This window comes from Panthera leo, chromosome D4, assembly GCF_018350215.1.
Source record: "Panthera leo isolate Ple1 chromosome D4, P.leo_Ple1_pat1.1, whole genome shotgun sequence".
Taxonomy (NCBI): Eukaryota; Metazoa; Chordata; class Mammalia; order Carnivora; family Felidae; genus Panthera; species Panthera leo.
The window spans coordinates 68,600,974-68,628,270 of NC_056691.1; the positions used below are offsets into that span (position 1 = coordinate 68,600,974).

Sequence of the window (27,297 nt, forward strand, 5' to 3'; positions counted from 1 at the left end):
GTGGTCAGGAGGAGTAACTGAAGATTCCTCCTTCCAGGAATTCAGATGCCTGGATTTCTGGAATGATGAAAGAACAGAAGAGGAGGGATTAGTGGGCTGCTTTCTCCTACTGATCCCGAGTCTTACTGACCTCTTGGAATGTGGCTCAAGGGCAGAGTAGAGGGTGCTTCTGCCTGGGGACGTGCAGACTCCACACTCTGCAAGTGGAAGGATTGAATGATCATATCTGTGTTATAAACTCGTGTTTCCTCAAAGCCCAGCATCTGGCACAGGGTAGGCACTCATTAAATATTGAATGATTGGATAGTAAGTGAAAGAAAGCTTTTCTTAATGTCCCTTAAAGATGACACCCCATGAGGGGAATAGAAGGCACTTCTGTTAATAGGAATGTGCACTGTGTTTGCATGTCTTTATTTCATTCCACTTTGACTCAACTAGAGAGAGAGGGAGAGAGAGGGAGAAAGTGATATGCATGTGATTCCTACTGAATGGAAAAGGAAGCAGAGGATCATAGTGTTCAAGCTCCTCCTTCCAGGTCACAGCTGGGCAGGTCTCAGTTTCAAACCTAGGTCTGTCTGAGAAGAAGGAAAGCCAGCACTCTCTCTACTCTGCTGTGCTGATCAATGCCCACAGTGTGGAAGCAAGGAGGTCCATATTCATGAAGATGGGAAGTGAAGTGGGGATGTAACTAGACATCCAGTGGAAGGGCAGTCACGGCATTTTCTAGTTGCTTTGAAATCCGGGTTCACACATCTGGCAAACAGGGTTTGTTTGTTTTGTTGTACCTGTAGATGAAATTTGAGTATCCTCAGGCTCTCTCACTGGTGTTTTGGCAGGTGTAAAAACATTTCTTGGCCACTTAATATACGTTTAGATGCTGTTAGAATATTCCATGTGTATCCTGTTGTATAATTCTCATAAAAACTCAGTAAGCTATTACGATCCCCCATTTTACAGCTGTACAAACTGAGGTTCAAAAGAATGAGTTATTTCATTGAGGTCATACACTGTAATTGACAGAGCCAATGTGTGAATCTAGAAATGTCTATCGGTTAAGTATTCTTTTTACTTCTTAGTTTGATGACATTGCAATTGACAGAAGAAGAAGAAGAAGAAGAAGAAGAAGAAGAAGAAGAAGAAGAAAGAAGAAGAAGAAGAAAAAGGAGGAGGGGGAGGAGGAGAGGGGAGGGGGGAGAGGGAGAGGGAGAGGGAGAAGAAGGAAAAAAAGGATTCCAACTAATTCTTTAAGAAGCAGACAAACTGTGCCAGGAGTTAATCTATTCAATTTCTAGGAAAAACTGATCATTATTGACAGAATGAAAAATACTGACATTGTTGTGGTTGATCAATGCTGGTTCAGTTTTTAAGGTTCCTTCTCACATGTTCCCTCATTCAGCAAATATTTATTGAATGGTTCCTCTGTGCCCCCTGGTTCTCTAGGCCCCGAATACAACTGAAAAGAGAACGAAGTCCAGCTTGCCTCCTAGGTGGGGAGAAAGAGACAATACACTGTTTTCATTCTATTATTTGATTGCACAGCTGTATTAAGACACAATTCACGTATAAAACTTATCCATGGTGGGGGACCTGGATGGCTCAGTTGGTTAAGCCCCTGACTCTTGGTGTCAGCTCGGGTCATGATCTCACAGTTTGTGAGTTTGAGCCCTGCATCAGGCTCTATGCTGACAGCATGGAACCTGCGAAGGATTCTCTCTCTCCCTCCCTCCCTCTCTGCCCTTCCCCGACTTGTGCTCTCTCTCTAAATAAATAAGCATTAAGAAATATTTTTAAAAATTCACCCTTGGTTTTTAGTACATCACAGTGTTGTGCAGCTGTCATAGCTGTCTGAATCCCAGTCAAGTGGATATATAATTTGTCAGGAGTGATAAATGCTCCGAAGAGAAACAAGTGGGGTGAGGGTGAGTGTGCTGCTGGTCTACCTGCAGTGGTCAGGACAGGCCTGCTGGACAAAGGGATATTTGAGCAGAAACTTAAATGAGGTGCGGGAATGGGACATGGACATCTAGGCACAGAAAAGTCCAGGTAGAGGAAACAGTCCAAGACCCTGAGGCACAAGCACACCCTGTGCTCGTGGAAGGGTAGACAAATCAATGACTAAAGGCCAGAGGGCAAGAGAGAAGACAGTCTCATCCATGAGTTGTAAGGGACAGTGTGTCAAAGTACCTAGTGCAATGCCTGGTATACAACAGGTGCTCAATAAATGAGAACGGTGGTTATGATGGTCATTATCCCTGTTCTCGTCTTAACGATGAGGCACCTTGCTTCCCGAGCACAGGAGCTCTGACTCACCTTTGCATCCCCCCAGAGACAAGACCAATGCCTTGCACTTAATACACAGTCGTTAAACATCCATCTGCTTGGTGAAAAAATAGAATTTAATCTTTAAAATAATAATCTTTGTTTATTATGAGAATAGGCAGGAATAAGTGCCTGGATGGGCTGATAAATCATAAAGACAAATTAATATTGGCAATACTGTTAAGTAGTTCTACCGAAGAGGCCTGGGTTTCTCTAAGGCCTTCAAAGTTCCTATTTCCTTAAGAGATGGAGTGAAGAGTTTTGTTTTGTTTAGTTTTGTTTCTTTCCCCAGCCCCGGGTTTGAAGGCAGCTTTGTGATGGGGTTTCTTTATAATTGGGCGAGGGGGTGTCTGGGTCAAAGTGACAGCTAACTTGTGTTGCTATTACAACACATTACATAAATAACTCTAGATAATTGCTACCATCCATCAATTTGGGGAGATCAGTGGTGAGGGACGCTGCCAGTTTCTTGGAATGAAAACTAAAGCTGCAAATTGCCCATAAAGTCACACTCGCTAATCAATGCCAGTGTTTTTAAGGGAGGGCAAATTGGTCTAGTCACCAGTTCAACCTTGAGAAGGATTCCCCTGTGTATCCTTCGTATTGCTTTGCAAGACTTTGCCCAATCCTCACTTAGAATGTTTTTTTCTTCTCTTTCACCGACTTTTCTTTTTTTTTAATCACAGTATTATTCTTAGCTCTGTCTTCCCGTACGTTGCAACCTGAAGCCTTTGCTGAGTTGGCTGAGGACAGGTAAGATTTCTAATGGGTTTAGGTTAATCTGACCACTATAGGCAGCTGAACAGAAAGAGCATCCTGGCTCCTATGGAGATCTGGGGAGTTCTAAATGTGCAGCTTTCGTCTACACGGGTCGAGTTAACCTGATTCTTTTTGAATTCTTTATTTCATTCTGGGTTGGCAGAAGACTAAAAACCAACCAACAAACAAACATCAGATAGCAGCACTCAAGGAGTGTGACATTTGCAGACAGAAAGGATTCTCAATGATCTCCTCTTGCTCTTGACCCCAATCAATTTAATACCCTGGGTTGTAAGCACCATGAGGCAGAGGCCACCTAACTCCAGGCCTGGGACAATGTGTCTGGCACAAAGTGGTAGAATAATCTTATTGAATTGACCCTGAAGTAATGAAGCCACACTTTTGGTGACTGAAAATGAAATTGAACAGGCAGCTCCCACAGCTAAGTCTCTTTTGAGCAGAGATAAATGGTCAACAGCTTGCTTTGCAATAACCCAGGAAACTCTGGAAACTCTTAGAATATAGGGCCCTCGATTACTTCCCATGTGAATGGACCACGAGGTCTTCTCAGGGGTGGTGATGGGGGCGAGTGTGTATGCTCAACAGGTGTGCGTTCCAAACACAACGAAGAACTTTCCATTGCTGGCACAGGGTCTAGTTTTCTTTCTCCATGAGGAGTTTGCCCCTTTTGTAAAAAATCCTCTTTCCATCAGAGCATCCCTTTAGGTGCGAGCCCCTTACATCAGGGCGAGATGCGGGGCCTGTGAATTCCCTTTTGCTTCACTTTCCCTGCTCTAAGTCTCGCAGTTTGTCCCGATAAATGTTGGATGTTCTTCAGGATGTTAGACTCTATTATATTAGTCAGAAGTACTTTTGTGAATAATTAGTAGGAAATTAAAGGATTCAAGGGTGATTTGGTGTTTCCAGAAATCTTTAGAAGTTCTTTGACCGGGGAAAAGAATAAGTAACTCTTGCTTAAAACCCTCAAGCCAAGGGACATTGTTCTTTTTCATGGAACATTGCTACTTACAAGCATGCCATAAAATGTGTCATACTTTTGGGTCAACAGACACAGAGCATTTAAATTTTCTTGGGCCAAACAAGATGTTGCCGGTGACAGTTTTACCTTTTCTAGGTGCCAGTGCAAAGGGCTGATCCCATCAGTAACTCTCCCTTCCTGGCAGGCAGCCTACGGTAACAGCAATGATAGTGTTAGCAAGACTATCTTCTCTTTGAATGGCACTCTATGCCTCCCGAAACTTCATTCGTTTGCATGATCCTTTGGCCTTCATCACAAGCCACAAGGATGGTTGAGGCAGGTGCTACGATGGTGATGAAAGAAGCCGAGGACCACAGGGTGTGTGGGAAGTGACTCAAGGCTTCATAGTTAAGTGGCAATGCCAGAACTCAGGTCTCCCTGTTCCCTAGCTGGCAGGCACCCTTTCTGCTCTAAGAGGGTCTCTGAGGAGGGGAGGGACGTGTATTCTCAACTTTAATTTCTATTCAGTGCTTGGTTCAATCCAGAGAGAGATTCCCTGTGCTCCCAGGAGTCTGTAGTAGCATTTGCCCAACCCAGACCTAAACAAAACCAAGCCAAAGCCGAACAAATAGAACAAGCAACATCTTGGCTGACCTTGTCAGGCCTGCTTGCTTTGGGGCTCAGTTCCCCAAAGCAGGCCTTGGCTCCATGACCATCACCGCTCATCTCAGGCTTGTCCTGTGCCCTCACTTTCCACGGTGAGCACTTCTGTCCCTGGGGCTGCCATCTACAGGGTCTGGCCTTAGAGCCCCTTTCTTCTGCTCGGCTAATTTGTCCTTGAAGTCATCACTTCTCTGCCGGGCTTCTCACTTTTGTGCCTTTCCTGCCAACTGTCCCTGCTCTACCTCAAGGCCTGCGACTTCTTTCATTTGATGAGACTTTTGGGCTTCTCGCTGTTCTTTTCTCCTCCTTGGTCCATCTTCTCAGCTTTCCAGCATCTTCCTAAACATACGCCTGCTTTCTGATTCCCATCAGGGGAGGTCGCAACCTATGGAGCGTGGCATTGGAGTCCCAGCCAGCCAACCTCACCACCCTGTCTTTCACCATTGCCCTGAATGGAAACCCCAGCCACACTGTCCTGGTCGTTGCCTTCATTATCTTAACTACACTCCCTGCCTCTGGTACTTGGCTCACACTATTCCCCATGTAGAAATCTAACAAATCAGCTTTCAAGGATTATCGCGAGTACTGTCACCTCCAAGAAAACTTCCAGTCACAGCTCCTCCAGAAAGGGAGTCTTCCCCCACCACTGACAGCTGATGCGAAGGCCTCTCTTGTATGCAATATTTACGAATCTATCTGCCCTCATTAGGCTGTGAATTCCGTGAAACTTAAGACTGGCCCTTAGTCATCTTTGTATGCCCTGCATCTGGTGTGAAATAAACACGCAAAGGTTTTCTTTTAGCTGAATTTGGCCCTAGGTGAGTTATATTTTGATGGCTCGACTATTTATACCCTCTCCTCCATGATAGGGTTATCAGGGAATATTAAAATATCTGTAGCTGGCTTGTTGATATTTATTTGTCAAGGTTAGCAAGAGAATAAGGTAGGAAAATGGATACTGGACTTGGGGTGCCTACCCTTTGTGGGCCCTCGACTTTTGGGCAAGCCTGAAGGAAACACTGGCTGGAGGAAAAGGGGGCTAACTTGAGGGAGCTTCCAGGAAGGGGACTGGGGTAGTAATGTTTCCAAATACACATACCACTGGTGGCACTGGTGGCATTATTCTCAGAAAGGAAAGAGGTGGGGCCTTGGGACTGGAAACTATCTTCTAGTTCTGTGTTATCCCTTGGGCAACAACCTTGGACAAGCCTCTTAGCTCCTCTGAGTTTGGGGGTTAATTATGGCTCTTTCATAGATTTATTGTGGGAGTGGTCCTTAAAAACTTGGACTGGGCCTTTAAGTCAAGGAAAGACGTCGAAAATATTTAAGATGGAAAATGAGTTTGGTAAGTTGGTAGTAGCAAGATCAGACACTTTGAAAGGCTATTTATCTAAGAGAAGTAAAAACATATGTTCACAAAAGACTTGTAGAAGAATGTTTTCAGTGGCTTTATTTATAGTGGCACAGAACTGGGAACAACCCAAATGTCCATCAACGGGAGAATGGACAAACTATGGTATCTTCATACGATGGAATATTACTCAGTAATAAAAACTAAACTACTGATATATGAAACAACAAGGATTAATCTCAAAAACATGTCGAATGAAAGAAGCCAGACAAAAAGAAAGAGATACTGTAAGATTCTGCTTATATGAAATTGAAAATCACAGGTTGAATCTTTGCCGAAAGGTATGGGACGATGGTTGTCTATGGGGCTAGAGACGGGAATTGGTTGGTAGAGCTGAGGGAGTAGTCCAGGCTGCTGATAATGTTCTCATTCTTAATTGATGTGTTTATTTTGTGAGTGTCGGTGTTTGTTAAAACTCATCTAAGGTCTGTGTAGTTCAGCTTATGTTTGTCAATTAAACAAAAAATGAAAATCCTGAGAAACATTGTACAGAATCATTTTAGGCCAGACTTGGGAGCTGGTGGCATGGGGAATTCATACCATTGACAGTCAGTAGAGCCCCAGAAGCAACTCCTCTGCAACCTAGAAACATCAAGGGAAGTTTCTAAGAGAAGAAGACATTTGGGATGAGTTATGAAATATAGATAGGAATCTACCAGATGGACCAGGGATTAGAGTTTATTTCAGGAAGAGAGAAAGGAAGAGCCAGGGCCATGGATTGAAAAAAGTTAGAAGCATCTGAACTTGCAGGTGGGAGGTTGTGGTAGGGGAGCAGATCAGCACAGGAGGTGGAAGATGAGGTCACAAAGGCAGCTTGGGTGACCCAAGGGATGGCAATCTTAGCTGCACAACAGGGAAGGGGACACACAGGACCAGATCTCAGAGGAGATGTTTGCAGACAGAATTTGGGGAGAGTGGTCAGCATAAAAGGAACAGTTAAAAAATTTGGGAATGGATGAGCTGACTCAGAGAGTTAGAAAAGCACACAATATACAAGGTCAGCCAGGCTAGCCTTTGGCCAGGACTCAGTAGCTGAGAATGGACATGAAGTTGGCTTCGTGTGCAGACTGATGGAGAGAGAGAGATCATTCTTTCTTCCATGAAGTGTGCAGGGACAATCAAACGTGGTGGTCTTTCTTTCTGAGCTGTGTGATACTGCTTTTGTTCAGGAGTTATGCCGTGACAGAAGCTCGTACACTGCGTTATTCAGGCTGAATGGACAGAGACTGTGTCTCAGCACACGAGAAAAGAAGTCCCAGGAAAAGAACGACATCCTAAGATGACCAGCCGTTATGCTGCCTGGTGCCTCCTGATGCCTATTATGTAACTCCTCCATGCCTCAATTTTTCATTTGTAAGAAGAGAATATCACTACCACAGGACTCTTACGAGGATTCAGTGAGTTATATTTATAAAGAACCCAGAATGGTTCTTGGCACAGGATGAATGCTATATAAATGGTTTTTCACATAAATACATGTAAATTGTTAAATAAAAAGCAGGGTTCTCAATGAAAAGAGCTATAAAACAGAACTTCCCAAGTATTCTGGTGGTTAACCGGTAGAAGAAAATTTCCAAAGGAAGAACAAATTAAGTTTTGTAATTAATTCATATTGTGGAATAATTTTAGAATTATATGAAAGTTGCCAAGTACAGAGAGTTCCTCATCAAAATAGTGTTTTTCAGTCTGTGCCCAGTGCTAACAAAGTGCTAACCTGGGCTCAGGGATGGGAGTGGAGTGGGGAAGGAGTAACCATACGGTAACCACTCACCCAGTCTCTAATATCTGTTAGAGAGAAAAGCCGAGTTTATGTTTATGCATTCATTCAGTAACCACGGAGAGCCTCGTAGGTGGTCAGCACTGTGATAGGTGTTGAGGAGTCAGTGGTAAATTCCCTCATCCATCAAAGACTATGAGCACCTGCTGTGTTCCTGGTATTATGCCAGGCACTAGGGATGCCACAGTGAAACTCACTATCTATGCAGGTTGTTCTTATGAGAAACAGAAAAGAAAGAGAGATGCAGGTCAAGCGTGATGCGAGCTTCAAGGACAGAGGGTCATTTCTAATTGGGCTGAGGCTTCACAGACAGGGTAGTCTTTGGGAGACTGAGATGGGTAGTTGGAAAGCCTCACCTCCCTCCAATAAGGGCTGATGGAAAAGATATGCAGCCTTCAAAAGGCTTCAGACCTTGTACCTAAACCTGAACTTTTGGTGATATTATGCTATATGGACTGGGGAGTAAGGGGATTAAATCAGTTTATTTCTTAGCACCCATGTTCCAGAAAGAAGGAGGTGGTGGGAAGGTGGGAGGGAGGGAGAGAGGCAGGGTGCCAGGGTGGGTGAGAGAGAAGAGAGAGGGAGACTAGGGGAGAGAAGAGAGAATGGAAATTAGGTTCTCTCTTCCCCTTAGGGAGAAGCAATGTCTGAAGGATGTCTAGAAGCCTGGTTCAGGCCTTGAACATTTTGTGACTCAAATCATCTATGGCTGCTGATTTCCAAGTTCTTCCTGCATGAACACAGGGACTTGTTCCTTAAAATGACCTAAAGACTGTCACAACGCACTCAAATCAGAAACCACTTTATTTTTAGTTACTTTCTCCCCTTCCTCCTGCAAGTGACTTCTTGTATCAGAGGAAGGCGGCACATAAACCCTGTGGCCAGCTGACCTTGTGCCCCTGGAGAGAGTGAATGCCCACAGCCAGGAGAAGGGTGGGCTCCTCTCTGTGACGCTCCTGCCCCCTCCTGGCCCCCCACTCTTACCTGCTCTTGCTAACTTCTCAGATACTCTGAACTTTCAAAGGACAGAGACAATGTTTGAGTAGTCCCTAGCACATGCCTGACACACGGCAGGTACTCAAATCCTCATAAATAATTGGCCAAAGGACCGTGGAAGCTTCACGTTCTTCCAGAACTGCGACGCGAGCCTCAGATTGTGTTGCTTCTATAAAGACTTACAAGGGCTATGTTATTCCAAGGCAGGCCCATCGTGGAAAACAAAGACCCAATAGGCCCTCTGATTCTCTCCAATTCACTGACATGTCTCAACCTTTACCAGTGCCTATGTCTGGGACCAAAATTGTCATCTTCAACCCATTTTCCTAAACCTGCTTTTAATTTCTTTTTTTTTAAAGGACACCACTTTCTTCTCAGATAATCAAATTTAAAAACTATGAGAGATTCTCAGCTTTTCTTTCCCTCCGCAAATGAATTGTTACCAACTCTGTGAATTCTGCCATTTCAATATTTCTCTAAAATACTCAAGCCCTTATCATCCACCTGAGAATAATCCCCATCCCCCCCAGGTGAGTGTCATGCCCCCAATCTTTCAGAGCAGTCCTGCTAATGTGCACAATGGACTACCCTCACTCTGGTTAACACCTCCCCACCCCCGCCTGGGGGTAATCCCTTGCCTTTCATTCAGGTCCAGGATTCAGAATCTGCACGCTCATGAACACAAGTCACAACTTGTTCATACCACTTTGCCCCATTGCCCCCATGCCCCAAATAACTGGTCAGTCATAACAAGTTATTTCTTAAAAACACCAGCCCCTCTCTTATTCTGTGCTGGTTGAATCTTCTCAAAGCTCTGGGGAGGGAGAGTGAGATTTGGCAAATCAACTCATTGTGCTGTTCCCACCACTACTTTTGACATGGAAAAGCCCCAAACTGGGTAAACTCACTGCCATTGAAATACCATTGAGGTCATTGTAGTGCGAACCATGTGAGCTCAATACAGTCAGAAATTTTGCATCTCTACCAAAAATAAAATAAAATAAAAAAAAAATAAATAAAGGAAAAGAAAAATAAAGAAAGGAAAGGAAAGGAAAGGAAAGGAAAACTGCAAGTTAACTTCAGCCCTTACAGAATTTAAAGTAATAGCCCAGTCACTAGGAAGCCAATCAAGGCTCAAAGCCCAGAACTGCACTGGGAGAACACCCAGTATGATCTAACACCTATTTCCAAATTATAGTTAATTTTTATGACACCATGGACCTTAAAATATGACGTATTTCCCTTTACTAAATACCAAATGCCTAAATACTTCTTTCCTATAAACTTTCATTATATCTTTCAAGTAAAACCTAGGAAAAAGGGACACAGAGAACAAGGATAGTTGAGACCTTTTGTCATCCAATCAGTTTCCCTGCCAGGATCATTGCGAGCTCGACTGGAGGGGTTCACCCAACCCCAAGGCAGGTGGATGTTGAGTAGGGTGTTTAGCCCAGCTCGCTGAACCTACAGGTAAGTGCAGCATGGTCAGGACCCTCTCTAAATAACCGGAAGATCACTGTTTTTTTGGCCTGTGAGACGTTAACCAGGTTTGTATCCAATCTTGAATCTTACTCTTACATTAATTTCTCATTTGAACTAGTTTTAACATCTTGTTAATTAAGGAGATGAATGAAATCTTTGACACTGTTTTATATGTGTAGGAAAGGCAAGCTTTTAGCTTTGCAAACATTATACTTTAACGATGTTCTTGACACACATGCTTTTGAAAATGGGAATGAGCTTCCATGTCAGATTTGTCTGGCCCAGCCTCACCTTGCATCCTCGCTTTGGTAGAAACTTCTCTGCCTACTCACACCCAAGTTATCACTGTCTACTCTGCTCTTACCTCCCTCTAAATATAACCTAGAGTAGAACACAACTACTTTGCCTTATGGGGTATTTACATGTAGACCTTGCCCCCCATCCCTATCCACAAGGCTGTGAGCCTTTTGAAGACAAGAATTGAGTCTTCTTTCATTATATACCCCCTCAAGCATCTATCGACCCAAATGGGCATTCAGATTTTAGAATGAATGAGGGGTCAGCAGATAATGGATGAGTAAATGAATAAATGAATTGGGCATGGCACTTGGAATACAAAGATGAATAAAATCAGTTGACCTGGTGAAGAGACGAGCTTGCATGGGGATAACCGGTCCTGAGCTCAGTTAGATATATGTGTGTCTTAGTTTTAATTTCAAATCCCCACATACTTGCATTTCCTTTGGCCTGGTCCCGTTGTTGTGTAGCTATGTACTTTTTTTTTTTTTTTCCCATAGGGATGGCTGTTTGATGATTATTGTTTGAACGAGGCCAACTAATCAGTTATGTACACGGGATTTGGAAGCATTGATCTATATTCTTTGGAAAAGGGTACGTTGCTATTTAAAATGTAGCATAGGCCAAGTGTCATTACTAACATATCTCATAAGAAACCAGATGTTGCCAAGGTTTACCTCACTTCGTTTAAGTACCAGTCACCATAAAATCATATTTTGTCCAATGTTCTTGGATTGAAGTTTAGTATCTGTTGTCATGCGATTATCTTCTTATTTTAATTATTACTGGATTCTCAGGGAACTTTCTCCAAGTTCCAAGTGGGGGCTAGGGACTCCTCACTTTGCTCCCACAGCTTCCATGTGTGTTCCGCCTGTCTTAGTATTGTGACCTGGAGTCGCTGGATGGTAGGAACCATGTTTTACTCATCGTTGGCCCCCAGCACCCAACACGGGGGCCTGGAACTAAGTAGGTGTTCAGTGATGGTTGGTTGATGAACAGGATGAGAGCAAAGAGCATGGGCTCTGGTCAAAACTCACTTTCGCTAATGATCCTTTTCAAATAAGGATAATATTATGACTCCCATACAGAGAGAAAATAGCCATGTGCTCCAAATTTCATGTACCTCATCAGTCAGTGAGGGAACTGGGCAGATCTTAAAACCGGAAGAATCCAAAGAGCTGGCACACGTCTAGATGAGGAATATTGAAATGAATGTGCAAATGGAGGCAAAGTCTGCTTCTTTCACGGTCAGGAGAAAAGCCCGTTGAACCTCTGTAGATAGGACAGGATTTACATGTCTATAAACAAGGCTTATTTTGCACTGCTATCAGTTATCTACAATTCCAGAGTTGTAAAATAGCTCCCCTGGAATCAGAACCAGATCACCTGGAAGGTGTCTTCTGGACAATACAGTTTCCCATTAAAGCACAAATTTTCCCCTGCGGTTCAACTCTCACCTGTGAGGACAGGACCTGAGGTAGGGGCATCATGGTCAGAGAGAAGAGCACTCTCCAACACCTGGAGACTCGAAGCCCTGTGTTTCTGTAATGGGAGGGAAGTCCCTAGAAAGAAGAGTGTAGAGGTAGGCGGTAGCCAGACAGAATACATCTGGAAGGCCAAGATAAAAAGTATGGATTTAATCTAAAACTTTTAATTATATATAATCATAGCAAATATATATACATACGTATATATACATAAATATATATGCAATACGTATATATATATATATATATACACACACATAAGTATATATGCAATATGTATATATATACATACATATATATACAATACGTGTGTATATATATATATATATATATGCACATACATATATTCATATATATGCATATATTTCAAGCATTCAGCCCTAATTTGTGTACCTTTATTCATAAATTAGGCACATACGTTATAGTACCCGAATACTTCTATGAGCATGAGTTTGGCCACTTCTTGGCTGTGTGACCACAGGCAAGTTACTGTACATAGCTGTGCCTCAGTTTCCCTGCCTCTAAAATATGATGGTGCCCCAGAGCTGCTGTGATGGGGCTTAGCAGAGTAAGTGCTCAGTAAATGTTAGCTTGAAAACATTCACAAATAGAAGTTAAAATGAATGAGATATAACATAAAGTGCTGACGTTTGTCTCTCTGTGCTCAGTGGGTCAGCTTGAGCACCCACAGGTGTATGTGCACGTCGTTCCAGAGGTTATACCTAAGAGGCTTGTTAAGGTCTGTGGGTTGTAGAGATGGGGGTTGCAGCAGGGAGAAGGATCAGTGGCAGGGAGGCCAGGAGGCAGGGAGGCCAGCATTGTAGCACAGGAGGGAGCTGACATGGGTCTGGGCACATGGGGGGAGACGTGAGGATGGCTCACTGAGAACAATGGTGGAGGCACTTGTCTCATAACCTTTGGACATGGACTTGGTAGGCATGCCAGAATGAAGACTGAGAGAAGATCCTCGGTGGGAGAGGCGGATAGTGCCTAGAACAAGCTTTGGAGTTGGGAAAGCAGGAGGTGAAAAAGAAAAGAAACAGGCAGAAAAAGGCCAGAGCAGGAGGCTTGAGGGGCAGTGGGCTGGTCTCCCATTGTCCCCACGGCTTTGGGAGACACTGGCAGCTTATGATGCCTGCCGCTTGCATTAGTATTTATGACAGACTACAGTGGGCTAAAAGGGAGCAGATTTTGCTACCCCAAAATATGTCTCTTTGACATAAGGCTTTTTTGAGCTAAAGGCAGTTAAAACGCAGCAGATTCAGGAAAAGGTCTTTTCCTCCCCATCAACCGCCTAAATTTGCATTGGAAAGGGGGCCTGTGCCAAGAAGAGAACGATTACTAGAGATACCCCTTTTTTTCTTTTAAACCTAAGAAACTTATCTGCACCACAAGGCAACTTTGTTTTCCAAACATCTCTCCCTTCCTGTGAACGAATGGCCTTCCTCCCCTTTGACCCCAGACCCAGACCCAGACCAGTACCCTTTCCCTTGGCTTAGGATGTTATATAAGCCTCAGTTCCCTGGCTGCCCTTTGGATCTCATGTTTTTATAGGGCTCCTATATGTATGAAAATGTTTTTTCTCCTATCTGTCTTATGTCATTTTGATGACTAGATGAGCCCAAAGAATCTAGAAGGGTCTGAGGGAAAATGTTGTGCCCCTTCAGGGCCATGGTGTTAACTATTTCCAGGCCTGCTATTCTGCACAGAGACAAGGCTTGTTACTTTACAGACAGTAGTTTCTTTATATAGTCTTCCCGGGAAAACTTTAAGGGTTATTATCATCCCCATTTTACAGATGAGGAGTCAGAAGTTGAGCGGCTTGAACCAAAATGAGAAGCTTAGTAAAAGCACCCTGCTTTATAACCCCAAAGAGCATATGCTCTTTTTCTTCTGAACCCCGCTGGCTCCTGCTAAAACTTAGAAAACTGCACCCTCTTTAGGCCCTGGGTATCCCAGTTCTCAGCATCCTTTCAGGGAAGAGCTTTCCCTCAAACGCTGGGGTACCTGTGTCTAATGAACAGGACACCTCCACACTCGCTTGCCAGGAAGTTCCTCCTGTGCATTTCCACCCTCACCTAGGAAACAGGAGTGGGGAGAAGCCCAGGCCAGGAAAGAAATTCTCCTGTGGCCCAAGACACCAATCAAATATCCCCTAAAAAGGCCTGGCTTGCACAAGTCAGGGTGGTAGGCTGGTAGAACCTAATCTTTTAAGATTCAAGCGCAGAAGGACCGGCTGAGACTCTCCGGGTACCTCAGGCCATTGCAAAGGAGGCGAGTTATAGGCCTCCTGTTACCCGTTACCCTCACCGGAAAGGGCCGTATATGTGTTTCATGTCCTGCCCTCCACTCCATGTCTTTTCATTGCAGAATCTTCTTACTTCGAGAGAACTGGAGAAAATCTACCTGGAAATAGGTAAGTTACAGATGAATGTAGTGCATAGATTTAGAATATGTTTGACCATTTTCCACTTTTCACACAGACCTACATCAGATGGTCCAACAGGAAATGAGAGGAAGCTCTGGGACCTGCTTTAAGTAAGAGGCCAAAATGATATCTAAAGTGAGTGGCTTACCTCTCTATGACCTCAGAAAGTTGAGGAGCAATTTCCCACCCATCTTTGGTAAATGAATATTTAACATGTGGTAAGCCTGTGTCAATTGTGCTTTTAAAATGCTTACCTTCCCCTTATCTAAGGCTTCTGTTTGAGCTTCCTTGTAAAAGGCACCCAAGGTTTGTTGAATGAATGAGTGAATGACTAAGAATCTTTTTCGCCCCCCCCCCCCCCCCTTTAGTACCAAAGGTCAGTTTAAGCCAGGCCCTTGGCTGAGTCATCACGAACTCCTGGAATTACTCATAAACATGCAGTCTTACCATAGATTACACGTTTGCCGGAACCAGATCAGAGGTAGTCCTGTTGAATCTATTTCATTTAAGCATGGGAGGTGCAGTTAGGTTGTGCCTGTACATTGTTGAGTTCTATTCTGGATCATGACTGTGATGATGGCTCCCGGGATCGCCCCATTCACTAACTTGTGCAGAATTAAATCTCTTGCACAAACGTGTCTCACTGACAGGGGATAGATTAGCCTCTAAACAGACTTTCTGGAGCACGTGGTGTGGACTCAGAAATGGTGATGCCGAGGTTCAGAGATGTTTTGAAGCCTCGCCAGTCTGTCCTTGGACCATAGAGCAGACGGGTGGCCCCTACACCACAGCAGGAGCGGCTTCTCTTTAAAAGGGGATATTGTTCTTTCTGTTCTCTAAAGAGGCAGCTCAAGCTCATTTGAGGTTACAGAGAAATCAGCTTCCCGATTTAGGGGAAATTGGAGCAGAGCATATGTGAAATGAAAATCAATACTTGGGAGTTTTCATAGAGTCCTCCTTCTCCTCCTCCTCTTCCTCCTCCTCCTCCTCCTCCTCCTCCTCCTCCGGGCTAGGCACGTGGCATTCTGGCAAGTTCAAGATGTTTTAAATTCAGGCTAATTCATTTGAAACAGCACGAGAGAGAGAGAGAGAGAAAAGCAACTAAATCCAAGTGTTGCAAACTCCTTTAGCAAATAATTGTGAAATAGCGTTGACTTTGCCAGTTCCTGTTTTCATTTTCCATAAATCTATTCTGGTATCATTTTATTCCCTTGAAGTAGATGTAGCAAGCTCTCAGTGATACCAAATAAGACAACAAGAGGGTAATCAGAACCTCTGCTACTTATTAAATAACAGCAGAACCCCAACTCCATGTTAAACCTAGAAAAATGCCCTTTTCAGGGAAAATTCAAAATGTTTTTTTTTTTTTTTTAATTTTTTAAGTGTTTATTTATTTTGGGGAGATAGAGAGGCAGAGTGGGGGGAGGGGCAGAGAGAGGGAGACACCGAATCCGAAGCAGCCTCCAGGCTCTGAGCTGTCAGCACACAGCTGGGTGCAGGGCTCGAACTCACAGACCGTGAGATCATGACCTGAGCCAAAGTCGGACGCTCAACCGACTCAGCCACGCAGGTGCCTTCAAAATGTTTTATTAAAGCGACAAAACTGCTTGCATACGTCCCCGAGCCAGTGTTGACATGCGTGCAGTGAGTAGGAATGATAAGCTGGAGAAGCTCAGGGGACACCAGGTCCCGGGAACTCGCAGCAGGGTGGGGTGAGTGAGCCTGCCACTGTCCAGCGGCGGGAGCCCGGGTCGGTGACTTCGCTTCTCTGAGCCTGACGGCCCCGTTTGCGAAGGCCAATGGTGATAGTGGTCTCAGAAGGGTCTCCAGTTAGTCCCAAGGGCGGGGAGGGGCCTCCACCTAGTAGGAGTCAGAGCACAGCCGCTGTCCTTGTTGTGAAGGTGGGGGAGAGAAAGGATGAAGAAAAAGAAGCCGAAGCTTTGCTCTCGGGAGGCGCGAAGCAAGGGAGTTTTAAAAACGGGAGGGAAATCCTATCAGAAGCAGATTGCTATGGAAGCAAAACAGCCCGCTATCTAAGTGAGGCTTTCGGGATAAAAATCTGACACCCAAATTCTTTCCGTGTGCTACTCCCAGTCCTGCCGAGCAGAACAAATGGAAGGCATTTACCTTTCACCAGTCCTCCCCCCGTGCCAGCTTTTGACGGGCCCGTCAGGTCAGGCCTCAGAGCCGGCCACAGGCAGCCCGGGCTGGCGGGATCCAATTTGTAGGCTCTTCCTGGCCTGTTGCTTCCTTACTGCAGGCCCACCTCGCCAGGCCTCACGCTCCTCCCTCCGGCCCCTTTCAAGCGGAAAGGCACCTGGCGGTGGCCGTGCCGAGTGGGGAAACGTGGCCATCCATCTGTCACGTTCTTTCTTGTCATGCTGGGCTTTTTCAAGATCAGAATTAAAAGGGGATCAAAATGTCACTCCGGGGTCACCTGCCCTCATTCTTTTCGTTGGCCTAGTAGGAGCTCCAAAAGCCTGCTAGCGCAACGAGTGGAGATCAGGCAAGCATTTGATGTCAAGAAAAGACAGTGTGGACTGGAACATCGCGTCTCAGCAGACTGCCTCGCCTGCAGAGCTCTGGGCAGTCCCCGAGAACAGTCTCAGCTGGCCAAGATCACAAAATGAGAATCATGCAGTTTTTTATCTCCCTCTCAAAGCTGCATCCCGCGGCTGTGCTTGCTCATGGCATCGCCGCTATCGCTCTCATCTCCCTGTTGCCTCGTAACTCCTGGTTCTGTGTTCTGGTCACTTTACCTCCCCCACTGCCCTCCGAGCCATTAGCTCCTTAAGGGTGGGGGGGTGCTGCGTATCTTGACTCCCTGTGACACCACGGGCTAACGTGGCCCCGGCACCAGCTGGCGCTCAGCGTCGATTCCCAGGATGCACGACTTGAAATGAATGCTGGATTCTGCTTTACAGCTTTTTATTCCAGGACTTTGGGTCCTCAATAACCTTTGAAAAGTCCCATTAAGCTCTTTCTAGCGGAACATAGAAACTTGTATTATAAAAGGTTCGGCTTCCAGCTCAGTCCATTCATGAAGATACAGCATATATCGTGGGCCTGGAAGGCCGTTAGAAATCTAGTCTCTTCGTGTTACCTGATGAAGGTGTGGACACCGGGAAAGGGGTGAGAACTGGCATTTGTGCAAGGAGGTGGCAGAGTCAGCATGGGAACTCGAACAGCCTATTTCGTTGAAAAGGGCTTCCCATACCCTGGGAGGCAGGATGGTATAGGGGTTAAGTGTACAAACTCTAGCCATCAGGCTTTCGAGTTCAAATCTTGGCTTTGTCGCTTGTTAGCCGAGTGACCTTGGGCGAGTCATTAAGCCTGCCTGTGCCTCAGCTTTCTTGTCTGTAAAATGGGGATGACACTTGTCCCTACCTCCTAAAACACCCTGAAGAATGAAATGAGTTAATATCTCTAAAGTGTTTAGCAGTTTGAGAAGCAGTACCTGGCATGGAAGAAGCCCTATTACATGTTTATTAAAATTATTATATATTCCATAAGAATTCCAGCTCAATAGCCACTTCTGGGCTCTGTTCTGTGCCAGGAGCAGCATGTGGATGGGAGATTCCAGATGAACAAGTCACGGCTTTGGCTCCCAAGCTGCTTGCAAAATCCTTTTAATGGGGACACAGTGAAGGAATGATGGATGCGACCCAGCCTTGGGCTCAGAGAGAAGCGGCCTCTTAGAGAGGCCAAGGGCAGATGTCAAAGCTGTAGCTCTGCACATTCTACAGATGGAAGGTGAAGGCCCTGCGTGATAAATACCTGCTGCCCCTGCGACAGACCGGATTTTCTAAGGATGAAAGTGATAATACTTCCCATTCACATGCTTTTCCAGAACCTTACCATTTTCCCATCGAGAGGGACTCTGATTCCCCTCTGTTTGAATCTGGGCAGGGAACCCAACTTGCTCAGAAAGGACAGAATGCTGCAGAAGTGTGGCTGAGTGACTTCTGCGGCCAGGGCAATAAAGGTCGGCGCTGGAGAGCGAGATGGATTTCTGTCTTTGAAACTGGGACGTTTGCCTCTGGAGTCCTTAGCTGACATTTAAGAAACGTGCGGCTACCATGCTGTGGGGAAGCCCAGGCCACAAGGACAGGACACGTGCAGGGTCTCTGGCTGACAACACCAGCTGAGGTCTTTGCCGACAGCCAGACATGTGAGTGGAGATGCTTCCAGATGATTCCGGTCCCTAGCTGCTGAGTCACCCCCGGCCTCTGAATTTTCCCATTTCAGTCTTCAGATACTGGGGAACAGAGTCGAGCCTGCTCCCTCTCCAAATCTCCAATCCACAAAACGTGTGAGTATACTAGCATGGTTATTTTAAGCCACTACGTGTTGGAGTGATTTGTTATGAAGGAACAATAAGCAGAGCCCTGCCCTCGGACCTTCGGCTATGACTTGTCTTTTAAGACTCCCAGCAACAGACAAGTCTGTCTCCAGAGATCTTAGAGGAAGAAAGCAGGCTTGCAGCACAGTTAATAGGATTTGTTTCTTCACGAGTCTAGAGAATCCCCCGTGATCAAAGGTGTTACAGCTGGAAAAGTTTCTAGAGCTGTTGTGCTTGCCGGCATCTGGCTGTGACAGCTCCGGAGGGAGTCACCACCAGCACCTCTAGCAGAGAGGGCCTGCGATTGGACCTTCTTCCTCGCAGCTCTTCTGAATGGGCACGGATCGCAATGGCTCGGGCAGGTGGAAGTGCCAGCTTAACACTGGAGCAATGGTAGATCCACCTGGAGGTATGGAATTGCCCTTGAAGGAGGGGAGGAACTCTCCATACGACTGGGAAGACAGTTCCCACGTTTTCTAGATCGAGTCTGTTATTCTTCTTACTATCTGCTGTTTGCTCTATATTTAATGGCTGCTATTTTGTTCAGTCCTCATGATCAGAAGGGGAAGTAGTTTGTCAGCCCCATCGCAGACATGTAGAAACTGAGGCTCGAAGACTAACTTGGGAGCATATGTATCCAATTAATGGGGAGGCATGGAGAAACCCGTGTCTTCTGATTCCACATTGAGGTCTCTTGTCATCGAACTCTGCGAAGAATACCTGTTCTGGAGGGAAAAAAAAGTGATGTGTGTTCCAAGGGTGTTGGGAGAGTGCTTGTGAAAGGTGTCACATTCCTGCCTGTGTAGCTTTTCAGGTCATTCCCACCTACTGGAATTCTGCACATTATCTGTACAAGGAAGTTCGTTTCCTGCTCTGAGTGTTGGCTTTTTGTGGTTCTTCCCGGGAATGAGATGGAATCAGTGATTATTTGAAGTATCTGCCACTATCTGTGGTGCAAATAGTCCCTCCATGGCTGTCTTTAAACCGCCAAGTTGACGTCATTGACCAAGGGGTTGAGAAGGGATATGCATCTTCTGCTCTCGTGAGGCAGTACTAGCCGACTCCAGCAATAGATGAAGCCAATGCAAGTACAGAATTTTTGTGATGCTTTGTTTTCCCCAAAGCAGTCAAATGCTCCCCCCGACCCCCGCCACATTTTCAAATTATCAAAGACAGTAAGCAAAAGCAGTGCTGCTGTTCCCCAAGTCAGAAGGACAAGTCTATTTGTGAAGACCAGTTCCTTTAAAGGGGCACCATTCTGGAGAGGTGACGGTCATCATCTCCAGACAACTCGTTGTGTCTTTCGCCAGTAATGCAGCGCCCATGACACAGGCACCAAATACTGATGCCTCGGCATGGCATGTTGGGGTTGGGGTGGAAGACAGCATTGTTGCAGGGCTGGGTAGTAGTAGCAGGAGACAAGCCCCGGAAAGGAACCCCACACGCTTCAACCTTGCTCCATAAGGCATTCGCGGCAGGCCTGAAGCTCAAGCCGTCTCCTCAGCTTCCGCCCTTCTGGGACTGTGACTAAAGCATTGAAGGGAACAGGAGAGTGTGTGACTCTCTTAACGGGTAAGAATGCGCAGCCTTTCTTCTCTTACTGCCGTCTCCTCAGTGCCTCCATCCCTCTCTCTCCCTTAGATGTCTGGTAGCATGTCCTTCTACTCCTGTGGAAGAGCGGATGGAGAGAGGTGGGTGGGGACTTCAAGGGGGAGCTCTGGTCTGGATGGAAACCGAAATCTGAGGGGGTACTGGTGCGCAGAGAGCAGGTGCGGGTCCCCAGCGTGGGAGTGGACGGCTGGTGGGGATTTGCCCGCACTCCAGCAGCCAGCTGCGGGCCCGGAGCAGGTAGACGTTGTTAGAATGGAGACAGGGTCTTTGATCTGGCTCCTGCCCTTCTCTCTGCCAACCTCCACCCACTTCCACAGACAGACCGGACTTCGCTCAATCCCTTCCACACCCGGAAATTCCCGCTTTCAGTAAATCTATCATCCCTCACTCTGTCCTGCCTTTGTAACTCCTGCTTACATTTGAGACCCAGTTGGGTTTCACCTCCCAGACAGAAGACACTTCTCCAGCTGCGGCATCCCACCCCCACCCCCCCCCGCACCATGGCACAGGCTGCTCTGGAAATGCCGCCCTGATCCTGGTCCCCAAGCTCCCGGGACAGTTAAGGCCTACACCAGCTCTAGCCTCATGTCCTCAGCTGCAAAACTAGGGGGTGGATAAGCACTTGACTTAGTCCAGAGTTCTGGGGCCGTCTTTGCCACCTGTGTGTCCCCACGCAGTGTCCAGCAACCAGCACAGCCTCTCCGTTCTGTTCTACTAGAAGTGCTTCAGGTCAAAGCAATTGATTTGCAGTCTTGCAAAAACACTTGCAGTGCAGTCTTGCCTACAGTGGCTCCAATTCGATGCTGACATCTTCGATAGAGCTGGCTTAAGGGAGAAAAATGACTTTATTCCCTAAACAAGACAGACTTTGGTAGGGGCTGGGGTTTGTAGTGGGGGAACTTTTATTTACGTGTCACATTACTCTAATTCTGAGGAATTTAAGCATCCTTTTGGCTATGCTTTCCATTTCTACCCATCCCGTTAATAAAGATTAATGACAGGACTAGAATTTATTGAGGAAAACACATCAAAATGACAATTTTTAGTCCTTTCGCCTAGAATCGTGGCGTGCCCAATTCAGGCATCTCATAAAATTCCATCCATTTAAAACTGGTTATTAGGCTGTTAATACTTAGTTTTGGTTCTGCTTACTCTCTGGAAATGCTGTTTTCCAAAAGCATAAGTGTGACAGGAAATTTCTTCACTCCGTGTATCCCTAAGTAGTTTAAATATTATTTCATAACAGCAAATGGGCTTTTCTCTTCTTGGGCAGGCAGGCTAGGGCTGGCTTTCTTATCTGGGATATGGGTATGACAGCGTGTTTATTCCCAGGGTGCCAGAGAGGAACAACTGAGACCACGGGTGGGAGAACTCTTTCCAAGCTCCAAATGTCAAATGTAAGGAGGCTCCATGGCCAATGGTCGTCCTGGGCAGGCTTGCAGCTCTAGAAGCCCGTGTCCTTTTGTTCTCTGGTGAGAATGGGGTGACAATCAGACAGGACTGCGGGGGAACTAGGTCCTGGGATACAGACCCCGTTAGCACAGTTTAAGAATCTGAGATGGAAATGCTTACACAAGACCAAGGTTTCTCCATGTTCTTTATTTCTCCCTGCCTTTCACAACTTACTCTCACACGTGCCCCTTTACCCTCTGCTAAAGGAGCGACATTTCTGTGAGGCCAGTTCCTCAAACTCAAAATTCGAGGAATTTGCAAACAGTCATCTCCTGTGGCCCCTGCCACAAAGTTTTCTCCCATTCCACATCTTCCAGTACATCTGTGATCTTTGGGTCCCTTGGTGCACTGGAAAATTCTGAATGCCGCTGTAGTCTTATTTATACTTACCCGCAAACGTAAATGTTCCTCCGAGAAAAAAATACTCAAGGATGCCTCTTTTGTAAGGGATGGGTCTGTAAGAAATTTAAGACTTCAGGGGTCAGGGTGGTGGATTTTCAGTAGAGACTTCTAGATTTATGTCTTTTCAGTCGCGGCCTGAGGAGGTCCTGGCTGATTGATCCGCCAAGGAGAAAGAAATGCATGCACGTTTGTATCTCCTCCCAGTGACTGAGCCATCTTGGCCTTATCCCACCACTTCTGCTGCCAAATGAAATACAGTCCTTTGTGTGTTTCTTACCTGCACTAGAAAACCGGCACCACAGAAGAAACTCTGACCAAGTAGACCTTTCATTTAGAAGAACATGACCACTAGGTTATTGCAGAAAGGGTAGACCTCATTATTCAAAGCATCCAAGAGGCAGAATACTTGAAATGTCAAGCCATTTGTGTATTTCAGCAAATATTTTAATCTGACTAGTATAGGGGGTTCACTTTAATGCGACCAAGTATTTACTGATCAATTATTTTCTACTAAGCATTAAAATCAGAGAACCTAGAGTCGATTAGAGCTCCACACCACCAGTAGAAATACAAAATCTGACATCTGAATAGTGCTGTATGGGTCACTCTGCAAATGCCCATTTTTAAGTTTTCCCAGTCTCCTGGTAGGGCAGGCAAGTCTGTGCTTGTTTGTAGAAGACAAAGCACAAGGAAAAGCCTTGTGTTGCCTGAGGAGACACAAATAGTTTACTGACCTAGTCCAAGCCAACTCACCTGGGTTCTTGCTCCTCAGGATTTCCCTAAGGCCAGGAGTTGTGTTCCTAGGAAACAAGGTCCTAGATGGTAGATGTTGAATTGAAACAGAGAAGGATAAGATCCAAGAGCCCTCAACATGAAACAGTGCAGAAAGTGCAAGGCCAGATGGTGGTCCGGGGAGGGAATGTAATACAGCAAGCACAGCACCATTGGGCATGGCTGTGGGCAGGTCCACTCTTGACAGACTGGTCAGAGGGGAGTCTTCTGCATGACTCGGCCTTTGGGTTATGTATGTGCCAGATGTTCTTAGGACACCCAACGTCTTGCCGGAAATCAAGAGCTTTGGACTTCTCAGAAACTCATCTGAGATACTGGAAGGTCGAGAGGTTATAGCCACTGAGGTTTCTGGCCTGGGAAGTCTTAAGATTTGCCAGTGGCTTTTGTTTCCCTGACCAGCTTTCACAGACACTGTGGTCATAATCTGACTGCTGGGCACTTTAGAATCCATTATCAAGAGCTACAGCAGACCTGTGAGAATCCATCCCTATAATGGAAACCTATGTAACATTGTGTGTCAACTATCCTCCAAATAATAAATAAAATTCACGCATTAAGAAAAAAAAAAAAAGAATCCACCCTCAAAATCTTAAGAGATTGCAAGAGAACGGATTGCTAAGTAGAGCAAAAATAGAGCTAACAGGCAGTCCACCCAGTTTTCTAGTAATTCTTCTTTCATTTACCTAAGAGCAAATTCTTGGATGAGCTCCTGCTGGTCCAGTGCCTACAGCACCCGGTGTATTCACATACATGCTGGGGTGTCCAATGCCATCTTGGTATGAGTAATCATTATTTTCTCTATTTGAGACTCTGAGGAGTTAGTGTTTGGCCCAAGGATAGCGGTGTTAAATTTTCTGAATCCAAAGCCTGTGCGTGGTCCATCACAGCAGTGGTCATTCCATGGCACCTGATGCAGTTCAAGAGAATCATCAATGTGATTTTGGGACACTTCAGTAGAGAAAGGCGGAGCCCTGAAGGACACCACCCTAACCTTGATTTAATTACAGTAGTTTTAGTTTTAATGTATGTTATACGCTGGATTTCAGGTACAATTTGATTTGAGTCAAAGGTTCTGGACATTTAAAAAGTCCTGAAATTCATGACTCTTCACCTTTTAATCTAACATTTCCAAGTGAATAGGCCCAAGGACCTTAGATTATTTTCCTATCCACTGGGTCCTTGAGTGGTTGGAGCTTTGGATCAGTTTTTGCAGATATCCCTGTGGTAAGGTGCCTCCGTTATTCATGGCAAACCAGCTCTGGGCCCTGAGACTGGGACTGCGTCCTGGTTGTCCTACTGAATCTTTGTGTGACCTTGAGCAAGTCACTTCTCTCTGACCTCACTTTCCTTATTCGACTGGATCAGCTTCTAGGCCTGACATTGGGAGAAAGGGTGAGGAGGCATGGAGATGGTTACAGTCTTCTGAAATATAGTACCTGTGCTTGCTGGCTGGAGGCCTGGCAGTCGGGTTCCCAGATTTAGCAAGGTAAAATATAGGCCACCCTGTTAAATTTCAATTTCAGATATACAACAAATACTTTTCAGTAGAAGTGTGTTCCATATTTGGGACATGATTACACTAAAAAGAATGTTGTGTATCTGAAATTCAAATTTATCTGAATATCCTGCATTTTTGGTAATACTACTTTGAAGGAATATTGTCCTCTCTATCCCTTTAGCAAAGAACTGGGGGAAAACCCCAAAAAGCAAATAAACAAGCAAATGAACAAACAAAAAAAAACTTGTTAATTTTTGGTCTTGTTATCTGGGTGAAATCTTCCTTTTTGATCTTTCAACTTGTGACATCATGGCACCCCAAAAAATATTAAATACAGAAGGTAAAAATAATACTGTATCCAGTTTTTTTTTTAATTTAACATTTATTTACTTATTTGAGTTTAGGAAACACAATTCTGTGTCTGTATGCCACATTTTGTGATTGTCTCGAGAGATTTTTTTTTTCTGTATCTAATGACTCTTGACTTGAATAAGCCTATCTTCTCTCTGTCCCAAACATGTTCTTTTGGCCCAAACCCACACCATTACAAGGAATTCTGCTGGCTGTCCGAGTTTCCTTCAGACTTTATTATTTGTGTTTTAATTCTCTCTCTCTCTCTCCCTCTCCCCCCAACACAAATACACACACACACACACACACACACACACACACACACTCACTCCAAACGTGCACTTTTTGCTTTTCAGCCAGTGATTGCATGTGGCTGGTGGTTTGGCGATTGTGAAATAGTCTTGAAATATCGGTGAGGAAAGTGTTCCCCCTGCATTGTGGTCCAACTCCCCACAGGAACTTCAAGTTTCTCTCTGTCTCCTCGTGCAGGAGGAAGCACCAACTTGGGGTGGCAGAGGCTGGCAAGACAGAGCTCCCTACTTTCTCCATGTGTTCCTGCCATTTTCTAAGTATCCTTTGAAAACATGATTTGGTCCCATTGGGAAATTGCATGCATCCTGGATAGAACCCATGGCACATCTGGGAACTGCCAAACTCATAGGTGGGAAGTCAGAGAGAAGCTAGCTGAGAGTCCGGCCGGAAGATGGCCCCTCAAGGCCGACCCTCTGACATCTTTGCAAAGAGATTTGAATGAAGAGGTGCTGTGTGGAGGAAGGTGCCATGTCCGGGAATCTGAAGACTTGCATTTTCTTCTGGACAAGCTGGCAGACTCAGGTCGGGGTCTCGGGGCTCATCTGGTCATTGAGGATCGGTTGAGCTGATCTCTGAGAGATGTTCCAGTCCTGCCTTTTTGTGATTCATTCATCCATCCATTCATTCGTTCACTGTGCAACAGTTTACTCATCTAAACACAGGCCTGGAAATAGTAAATTCTGCAGCTTGAGGAGAACAGCAACAGACTGTGACACATACTTTTCCCTTTTCAATTCACCCAGAGAGACTTGACATGAGAAATCAAGATAAGTATCAAAATACACAGGCTTAACCAACTTTCATTTTATTCTATCCATACAGTGAATACTTATATATACTAAGCACCAGACTCTGCTCAGGGGACAGAGATGAAGCAGGCAGGGTCCCCGCACTGGGAAGCTGATGGTCCAAGGGGGAAGATAACCTGGGAGACCAGCAATCCCATACACTGTGGCCTTTGCAGGGGTGGAGGGAAGGGCAGAACCCTGAGGGAGAACAGAGGAAGAAGTGGTTCATTTACCTCTGCTTATTTCTCTTATGGAAGTGATATGTAGTGGGTGGCTCGGACCTTTGGGACAGCAAATAGAGGAAGTATATGCTATCAAAAATAGAGGAGCGAGGAGGAAATAAAAGTTCTCATCTAACAGAAGCACAAGAGGGGCCTGACAAGGACCAGGGATGAGTAACTTTCCCTGGTGCCTCTGAAGCTGGCATATTTCTCCACTGTAGAACCAGGCTCAGGAAATGGAACCTTCCTCCTCAGTCAAGAAGGGCCACTTCCTAGATGTCCAAGGCAAAGCACTGGGTGCTTCTGTATCCTTCAGGAAAGAATATTCAGGGCTTCCCATGGGAGGAGGGGGAGGCTTCTCTCAGAGGTTTTGTGTTCCTCTTCAGGCCACCTGGTTTGGCTACTGCCACAGATGGGGACAGGCTGGGCCCATGAATGCCTTCTGTTCCCAGACTCCCCATCGAGGTGTGAGAACTCCCATTCAAATGTACGTCTCATATCAAGGCTACAGCAGCCCACGTGGAGGGGAAAGGCTGGCCTGGGAACAAAGAGCCATACTACCGTCTTGACACGGGGCTCCCAGATACCCCCCTATCGTGGGATGGGTGTGGTGTCTGTAATCATCCCTCATTTCAATTCCAAAGATTTCTCCAGTTCTACAACCTCCAACTCTTTATCCACAAGTCCAAACTCTTCTCCTGCCTGAGAGCTCACAGCATAATCCATCCATCCATCCATCCATCCCTCATATGTTACACACAGTCCCTGGCACATTGTCATCAGTCAGTAAATATTCAATAGTGTGTCAGTTATACCCCAGTTAAAAAAAAAAAAAAAAGAAGCTATGATGAAATCATACTGAATTAGGGTAGCCCCCAACTCAGTGACTGGTATCTTTATAAGAGAAAGAAAGGAGAGGGAGACTGGACA

The 27,297-nt window shown here is 45.5% G+C and overlaps 1 long non-coding RNA gene across 3 annotated transcripts; it reads left to right on the plus strand.

Moving 5' to 3' along the window:
- Positions 1–6,889: 6,889 nt before the first annotated feature.
- LOC122205388 lies at positions 6,890–26,469 on the plus strand. Of its 3 annotated transcripts, XR_006196027.1 has the most exons (5): positions 6,890–7,528; positions 8,543–9,434; positions 11,184–11,277; positions 14,541–14,586; positions 25,536–26,469. It is a non-coding gene; the product is annotated as an uncharacterized LOC122205388 (long non-coding RNA). The 3 variants fall into 3 exon arrangements; XR_006196029.1 differs by lacking the exon at positions 11,184–11,277; XR_006196028.1 differs by lacking the exon at positions 8,543–9,434.
- Positions 26,470–27,297: the final 828 nt, after the last annotated feature.